This window comes from Sciurus carolinensis, chromosome 12 (genome assembly GCF_902686445.1).
Source record: "Sciurus carolinensis chromosome 12, mSciCar1.2, whole genome shotgun sequence".
Taxonomy (NCBI): Eukaryota; Metazoa; Chordata; class Mammalia; order Rodentia; family Sciuridae; genus Sciurus; species Sciurus carolinensis.
In genome coordinates this window covers 13190234-13199896 of record NC_062224.1, presented here as the reverse complement: position 1 = coordinate 13199896, position 9663 = coordinate 13190234, and the positions used below count along the sequence as shown (strand labels likewise).

The 9663-nt window shown below is 39.4% G+C and overlaps 1 pseudogene; it reads left to right on the top strand.

Annotated features, from left to right (window-relative positions):
• The first annotated feature begins 963 nt into the window (after positions 1 to 963).
• LOC124961968 (mitochondrial nicotinamide adenine dinucleotide transporter SLC25A51-like) lies at positions 964 to 1660 on the top strand (annotated as a pseudogene).
• The last annotated feature ends 8003 nt before the right edge of the window (positions 1661 to 9663 follow it).

Sequence of the window (9663 nt, the reverse complement as noted above, 5' to 3'; positions counted from 1 at the left end):
CAAGTCTTCCTTACTGAGAAAATGTCAAGGAGTCTGAGGAGGTACCACAATGCAATGTGGCCTTCTGGATTAGGTCCTGAACCAAAATGGATTAGTGGAAAAGCTGGGGAGACCTAAAAAAGGTCTATAGGTTCATAATTGTATTATAGTAATAGTAACTCCTAGTTTTGATAAGTGCGCCACAATTTTATAAAATACTGGCTTCAGGGGAAACTGACAGAAGGGTATATTGGGGTCTCTGTACCATATTTGCAACTTCTGGAAAGTTAAAGTTATTTCAAAATAAAAAAAATGTCTCAGAAACCATCTAGTCTCATGCATATAAGAAATCTAGGAAGGCTCACTTGAAAATGTCCAGAATCCTAGCACCAGGAACACAGATTGTTTCTGTAGTTACGTGGACTTAAGTCTACCAGTTAGTGAGGAAACAAGTGACCTCCCCAGAACCCAGGTATCCTAACCATCTAGTCCTGGGCAAGTCTACACAAACACTGACTGCACGAAAGCAGTGGTGATAATGTGGAGTTTTTAAAATGTTGTTTTTAAAAGAAAAAACAGAAATTCAAGGATATCACGGGATGGGGCTGGAGAGGTGGCTCAGTGGTAGAGCACTTGCCTTGGCATGTGTGAGGTCCTGGATTCGACCTCAGCACCACATATAATAAATAAAATAAAAGATCCATTGACAACTAAAAAAAAAATTTTTTTAAGTAGCAGGGGATGCAGTCTCACTCACCACTGCCCTGCAGGCCTGCTGCTTGAGGCATGGGGCCAGGCACCCAGGGTCATGGAAATCCAGTTATCAAAATTGACTCCAGAAGAGAGAAATTAACAAACAAGTAACAATGGAAGAAATTGGGAAAGTTGACAAAAAGCTATCAGCCCCCACACCCCCAGGCTCAGCTGGTGTGACAGGTTAAAAAAAGAAAAAAAAAAAAAAAACTTAAGATCTCAAGCCACACGATGGACTCAGAAGTTCATGACAGGAGACCGCCCATCCTAACATCTTCAAAACAATATATATCACCTCACATTACAACTGTTGGTGAAATGAGGTTCTACTTGTGTGGCTGCTGCGCAGCTTTCAACAAGGTAGCCATCTCATTTCCCGTTCAGAAGACCCTTTTTCAGCAGTAGCTCTATGGAATCAAAACCAGTAATGCTGTACTTCAGGTGAGGAGGGACGGATTTTGAAACTCTTATCACAGAATCCTTCCCCCATTAATGCAGAAAACTACCACCCTGACACTTATGTTTGGTCTGTATGAGGATTTGTCTCACCTTCTCCAAAAGCACAACAATGCCCTAGAGTTTGCAACCCATTGAATGGCAGCAGTACTTGCAAGGACAACACAAGCCATTTTCACTCTGCTGGCAAGAGTTCAGACATTGCTTCAAGACCACAAGCATTTTGACAAACTTACAAGCACCTATCAGGCTTTCAGAGCTGTAATGCCATGAAATTGGAGAGTATTATCTAAGTTTGGTGCCCATTCTTCTTCCTAATGGCTTCAGCAACATCTTTTTTTTTTTTTTTTTTGGCCTTTGAGGTCCCATTGAGGAGCATCTGCCTGCCGCAATGACTTACAGTGCTCATTTGGTCAATGACTTTATCATTAGCAGGAGAAACAAAAGACACTGGTCAGTTTTAATGTGTTGAAAGGTCTTTACATTGTGTGAAAGAGAAAATTATAAAATGTATCCCAAAAAAATGGAAATATATACTATGTTCATGGATCATAAAACTCAAAAGCATAACTATGTCAACTATTTTCTATATTAAACAATAGCTTTAATCTTATCATTTTAAAATGAGGAAAGGATGGATGTTTCAATGATGTGCTGAAACATCTGATTGCCTGTAAGGTAAAAGTAAAATCAGACTTCTATAAGGCACTATTCACAAGAATCAATTCTTACCAGATTAGAAACCTAAATGCAGGAGACAAAACTGTAAAACTATTAGATGAAACTGTAATAGAGTATTCTGATAACCTTGAAGTATAAAAAGTTTAGATATAAAAAGAAAGTCATAAAAGGAAAAAAGTGATAAATTTAAGCACATTGAATAAAGAACTTCTGTTCATAAAAGTAGCATTAAGCTAGAAATTCATGCCTCTTATTCTGTGGTAGAAAGAATTATAAGAAGATTTCCCAAATTCATTCCCCTGTGTATATGTCCTGCTTAATTCCCTCTCCAGGCCTAGGAATATCACAGGATTCTCACCTCTTTGATTAGGTTAAATGTATGACAGTCAATAGCATAATCACTCCCATGATCATTCTACATTATATAACTTCTCTTTCAGCTGCAAATAGTGTGCCAAGAATCTGCCATAGTAGTCTGGAAAAAGATACTTTGGAGGACTTTTAATAAGTACTTTAAGCAGCCATGTAGTGAGAGAGTAATGTCGTTAGGACCTGAGTGCAATGTCTAGGAGCTGAGAGTGACCCTCAGTCAACAGCCAACAGGAAAAACAGCTCTACAACCACAAGGAATCAAATTTTGCCACCATTCTGATAAGATTTTGCCAAGCTCCAGATAAGAACACATTCCAGATGATTTTAGTTTTGTGAGACTGAGCAAAAATACTCAGTTATTCTGGCCTTCTGACCCACAGAAACCGGAAGATAATCACGTGTTGTTTTAAGTTGCTAAGTTTATGGAAATGTGTTATGTAGTAAAAAATAACTAATACATACTATTATAGATAGATTATAGACCTAAATGTAAAGCTTAAAACTACGAAACTTCTATAAGAAAACAGAAGTCTTTGTGACCTTGAGTTAGGCATTTATCAGCTACAATACTAAAAGCATGATCCATGAAAAAAATTGATAAATTAAATGTCACCATAAATAAGAACTTCTGTTTTTTGAAAGACAGTGTTAAGAAAACAAAAAAATAAGTCATTGACAGAAAGAAAATGCTTACAAATCACAGATCTGGTGAGGAATTTCTGTCCAGAACAAATAAGGAACCCTCAAAACTCAATGATGAGAAAACAAATAACCCAATTTTTTTTAATGGGCAAAAGCTTTGAATAGACACTTCACAGAGAAGAGAGATGGATGGCAATAAGCACATGAAACAATACTCGGCATCATTAGTTACCATAAGATGGTGATTGAAACTACAAGATACCAGGAGACTTTCTAGAAGGGAGTGAGGCATTGGCAGCAGAAGCTGTGCATTTTGAAGCTATTGTAAATTACCCATATGAAAGGTACTAGTGGACTACATTGCATGAGAATACTAAAAATGATCCATTTAAAAGAAAAAATATCAACTTAATAGAAATCACTTAAGATTCATGTTATAAAACAAGATTCATTGCTATGTCATTCAATATAGTGTGTACATAAAATTTTAAGTTATTTATGGAGGGAGATGTTCTAAAAAAGATGTAGGAGAGATCCAAGATGGCGGACTAGAGGAGGCTGTGTTCCCTGTCGCTCCGTAACTCCGGTTTCAAGCAGAGAATATCTGTTTCTTGGTGAGGCAGTTTTTGCTGCTTATTGATCCCCTGCTGTTTACCCCATTTGTCTGCTGTGATCACCTGCAGTCTGTCAGCATATTGACGCCTTTTTTGAGTGCAGATTGCTCTCTGTCAGGCGCCTATTATCCGCCATTTGCCTGCCTCTCACCTGTCCATCGCCTGCCTTACACCTACCCATCACCCAACGCATGAGGTTCACCTCCCGATCGTCTGACAACAGTCAGTAAACTGATCGCCGACCGCCAGTGGAGCACCAGCTGCCTGCTGTTGCCTGGAAGTTCACTGTTACAGTATCTGCAGGACCTCCAGCTGACCATGGCCACACCCTGAGCTGCAGCTCCCCATTTGCCAACACATTTGGAAGCCAGAGCTGCCATCTTGGATAATCCTGGAAGCCCTAGCTCCCATCTTTAGGTGGGGCAAAACCCATCCTGAGACGCCTGCTGGAGGCCTGAAGCTCATTGTCAGGTACCTCTCATGCATCAGGCTACTAAAAAAGATGTATTTACTTTGTAAAAGTGGATGTGAGTGCATCGAGTTTAATTTCTGGCTTTAGGAAATGATTAAATGAATATAAAAATCAGAGGTAACTCCAGTCCTTTCACTAACCATGAAGTTCAGATTTTCCCTACACATATTTAATGCAAAAGAAAACTAGAATACAATCTACACTGCTAGAATATAATCTTTTTAGCAGCTAGCACATAATTTCAATTTTTGTTACTAGGAGGTAGACATTACTACACATTGAAAAGAAAGTAAAAGGAAGATTGATGGTAAATATAGATTTTAACAATCTTACAAAATGATGCAGAGAGACTCAAAGAATTCACATAAAAGTTTTTTACTTCTTATTTAGAAATAATTTTTAAAAAAATTTTTTGGTTCTCATTTTTAAAATTTTTAAATTTTATTTGTTCCAATTAGTTGTATATGACAGTAGAATGCATTTGTACATTTTGATGGGTCATATATAAATAGAGCATAATCTCTCATTTTTCTGATTATACATGCACATCAGTCATGCCATCATACATGTACGTACATGAAGTAATGTCTGTTTCACTCTAATATCCTTCCTACCCACGTACCCTTTCCCCTCGCTTAGAAATAATTTTAAACGTACAGAAAATTTGCAAGAGTAGATATTGAAAAAAAAAAAAAAACTATATACCTTTTACTGAGAATTACCTACTGTTAACATCTTATCCTGTGTGTCATTTTCTCTGTGGTGTGTGCATGTGTGCGTGTGTTTATAAATTTTTACTTAGTCATTTGAGGCAGCACGGACCTGAAATTTCATACTAGGGTGAGAAGAGACATAGAAATTTTATCCGAGGGGATTTTTTAAATGTTTCTTAAAGTTCCATTGGTCCTAAAAAAACATTTCATTTACATTTCTAAAGAATATTTCTGCTCTGACTTTGTGTTAGTCAGCGTTTCATCACTGTGACAAACTACTTGGAAAAAACAACCTAAAGGAGGAAAGATTTATTTTGACTCATGGTCTCAGAGGTTTCAGCCATGGTCAGCTGATTCCATTGCTCTGGGCCTGAGATGAGACAGAACATCACAGTGGAAAAGCATGGCGGGGGAAAACTGCTCAGCTCACGGCAGTCAGAAAGCAAAGGAGAGAGAGAGAGAGAGAGAGAGAGAGAGAGAGAGAGAGAGAGAGAGAGAGAACAAGAGGCCAAGGACAATACATATGCATCTAGGGCACACCACAGGGACTTGCTCCTTCAAATGGACCCCACCTCCTTACAGTTTTCCCCACCTCCCAACAGTAACTGCTATGATGAAATGTGTTTTTAGGGACTGAGGTCGTGGCACGTGTGAGGCACTAGGTTCAATTCTCAGCCTGAAAAGCTAACTGATACAGGCACAAAGCTACCTGAAAGAGAAGGATGGGAATTCCCACGTGGTAGTCCTCCTTCACTCTTTCGTTACCACATTATTTGCTGTGAGACTGGTGTGCAGTGTCCCTTGAGCGTGCTTTGCATTCTGCCTGAGATGAGTAAGATGCTGTTACCAGAGATTCCATTATATAAGGTCTTGCCACTCACTCCAAAACCCGAACAGAAAAGGTAAGGGTGAAAAGCAGGAAAGGAACTTTAATCAATAGGACCATATGGGGAAGACAAAGTGAAATCAAACATCTCAATCCTGTCTTCCAGTTACCATTATGAGATTTCTTTAGATTTCGAGGAAGAATTGAGGCAGGTGACAGGGATGTGTAATGAAGCTGTCTTGGTCAAACCGTGGCCTGGTTGATCATTATCTCAGTTCTGGTTCTACAGGGGCCTCTGAAGAAGTTCTTATCACTTGAGAGTGCAGTCTCCATTTGCTGTGCAGGATGCAGAATGTTATCTATCAGACCTGTGATTCTGGAAGGGGGACGTTCAGTCCCCACGAGATGATTGCTCCTATCAGGGGGCTGTCTCCCTGTGGGATGATGTGTCTGCAAAGCACCACTATTCAGGGAAGGTACAGGCAATGACAGGAGACTTAGGCACCACTCCAGGGGTCTGGAACATGATGCTGTAAATGTCCCTCAAATTCCTGCCCTGTCCTGAAGGGGGATGAGATAGGTAAGGTAAATTTAGGCATAATAAATCTTGTATTAGCAGCTCTTAGATGAATCCTCCTTAAATGATTAACGTGCCTATACGTAGAGCTGAGCAGTTCACAAAGTTTAAGGTAATAAAGATACAAAGTGAAAGCAGAGAGGCCAAACTTTATCCGACTTTTGTTTACCTACTGGGCATCTACAGACCTTAGAGTCACTGCCTTTCTAAGTTCTTGTTAAACTCTGCCCTAACCTTAGAGTATATAAGCTATGGCACAGCAATGCAGAAGCACAAAAGTAAGCACAGAGGACTCTAAGAATATATTGAATATGTTTACATTTTACACACACACACACACACAGTATTAAAGATGAAAGGAAGACACCAGAAGATTGACACCTCAAATTGAGTTCTATACAATTAGAAGGGATTTGGTTGAATTTGGAGAGAAGAGTCATGACCCAGGCAAAGAGAGGAGAACATGAAGAGGTTCAAGAATACAGAGCAAGGCTCGTTCAGAAAACTACTAAGACTCAGACTGTGAGTTGCATGTCATTAGGGAGGGAACTAAGAATGCAAGCAGAAGGTAGCAGGGTCCTTGGCTTGGGGACTTTGCCTGCCATGCTAATGACATGTCCTTTATTGTGGGAAATGCATGAGTGCCCTTTGAGATCACTTATGCACAAGAATGGTTGGATTTCTATTTCTTAAATATATTTTTTAGTTGTAGGTGGACACAATACCTTTATTTTATTTTTTATGTGGTGCTGAGGATCAAATCCAAGGTCTCTCTCGTGCTAGGCAAGCACACTACCACTGAGCCACAACCCCAGTCCAGGATTTCTACTTTAAATCATAAAAACAACTTCTTGCTTAAAAATGCAACAAATATATCACTTTTAAAAGGAAAAAGAACAGGTTGGGTCAGTGGCACATGCCTGAAATCCCAGCTATTTGGGAGGCTGAAACAGGAGGATCATAAGTGTGAGGCCAGGCTGAGCAATTTACCCTGAGACCTTGTCTCGCTTTTTTTTTTTTTTTTTTTTTTTTTTTTTTTTTTAAAGGCAGGGCAATGTAGCTCAGCAACAGAGCACTTGCCTAACGTGTGCAAGGCCATGGGTTCACTACCCAGCAACACACACAAAAGAAAAAAAGGACAGATGGTTTCTCAGAATTGGATAAATTAAGACTACCACTTCAAGGAAAACTACAGACATTATATGCTGCCAATTTCAGATTTTCAAGTAAAAATTCGAATTTCAGAAAACTTGTAACTAAAACTCTAACACTGAATATTTTCTAATACTTAAATAATTTTCTAGCCAGACATGGTGGCATATGAAGATGATCCCAGCTATTCAAGAGGCTGAAGGAGGAGGATGCCAAGTTCAAAGTCAGCCTGGGCAATTTAGCAATACTCTATTTCAAAACAAAATTGAAAAACTGGTGGGTATGTAGCTCAGTGGTAGAGCATTTGCCTAGCATAGCAAGGTCCTGGGTTCAACCCCTATGCTGTGGGAAAATGTGACCTTTTTAATGTTGTGTTATGAAATGCACATGTTAGTTAACTCTTCAGGCTGTGACCAAAAACATTTGGAAGATCTCCATAACCCAGCGACCCAATATTTTCCAAAGGACCTACATTGGGCATTATAAAATCATGCATGGATTTAAAAAAAAAAAAAAAAAAAAAGCAATCCAAAGGAGCAAGGTAGACCAAATGGATTTCAACATAAAGTAGTAAAAGTTGATTAATGTGGTTTCAGATTTAACATCACAACCAACATTTAAGAAACCAGTGCAATAGTGAGGGGCTTGCTTTATTTATATTTATTTATTGCCTCTGGAGTGTATGAGGGGCTTGTCCTAGTCATTCATTCATTCATTCATTCATTCATTCATTCATTCATTTTTGAAAAGCAGAAAAAGACGATGTAAGTGTAAGCAAACATTTCTGGTTGTTTTAGAAAAGGGAAAATATGGAAGGTGAGGATCTATCTATGGCAGATATACCCCTTGGAAAGTACACCAAAAAAACGCTGGTCCTGTTTTGCAGAGGTAGGGAGGGGAAAAAACTCAAAGGAAAAACTGAATAAACCCCCTAGCTTTACTAGCTTTTAGTTACTTGCTTTTATCTCTATTTTTAGAGCTCATACAGTTAAGCAATGTACTTGCATGAACTTTGCTGTTGATGTATGGATCAGATAGTAATTGTTGCCTATATTGTTTTTCAGAAAACTGGAGGCTGCTTTTATCTATCTCAGATACTCTGAATTGGAGGATGTGAGCTTAAAACGAATTTATAAAACAATCCACAGAACTCAAAAGTATTCTGTCATTCAGAATTTCAAAACTCACTAAGGCTTTGAATTTATTATTAACATAATATTCTTCAATAAAATTTTGCTCAGCTTTCCTTTTTCTATAGTCTTCCTAAAATTCCTTTACCAAGCTGAATTAGTTGCTCAGTGTGCACTTTCAACACTTCATCTCTCTCTTGCATAATACCAATTATTCATTCAACAATACTTACTGAGAGCCTGCCAGGAGCCAGGGACTATTTCAGGAAGCAAGAAGACCAGTGAACTGTTCTGCTCTCGAGAAGCCTACACTCTAGCAGTAGAAAATAAGTTGCTACAAACTCTTTGAAACGGTGACATATAGAAAAAAAAATGCAGGACAGGGGAGACGCAGTGATTTTGAAGACAGAGAGCCTTTTGGGGGGGCATATCTCTGAAAGGCCTCTCTGATAGTGACATCTGAATGGGGATCAAGAGGAAGAGGTAAGGGAGGGCCTTGGATACCTGGGGAGACGTTCCAGACACAGGAAATGGTGAGCCCCAAGGCCCTAGGTGGCCTCATGCCGCCATGTTCAAGGACTGTGCTAGGCAGAGTGGCAAGAGCAGAATGAAAAGGGAGGGTGAAAGGAACTGGGATCACACAGTAAACGGAACCCAAAATGGCCCGCTGGGACTCCAGGAGGCCATGATAAAGACTTTGGCCTCTATCATGAGATGGAAGTCATGGAAGGATTTTAAGAACAGTGGTGCCACTTGATTTTATTTCAGAAGATCGCTCATTACATTGGTAACAGATATAGGGGAGAAAAGACCAGATGGGGAGGACTGGGGAGATAGCTCGGTTGGTAGAGTGCTTGCCTTGCATGCACAAGGTCCTGGGTTCAATCCTCAGCACCACCACCACCAAATAAAAAAGACTAGATGGGGAAACAGACAGTGTGACCCAGCAGCAAATGGTGGGGTCTCAATAAGGGCAGTGGGGGTAGAGGCAGTAAGAAGTGGATGGATGTGGGCGATCAGAATGAACTAAAAGAGACATTAGGAGAATATCCCTAAATATCTGACCACTCAGTGAAATGGGGCTGATGGATTGATACTGTATGAGATATACAGATGTCAGTCCAAAAAGAAAGAGTGAGTGTGTATATATATATATTGTGTGTGTGTGTGTGTGTGTGTGTGTGTGTGTGTAATTCCAAATAGCCTTATTTTCTACAGATCCACTTAATTCTGAACTTCCTCTGTCACAATATTTAGGTTTCTATAAGAGACGGACAGTTTAAGCTCAACTTTTCT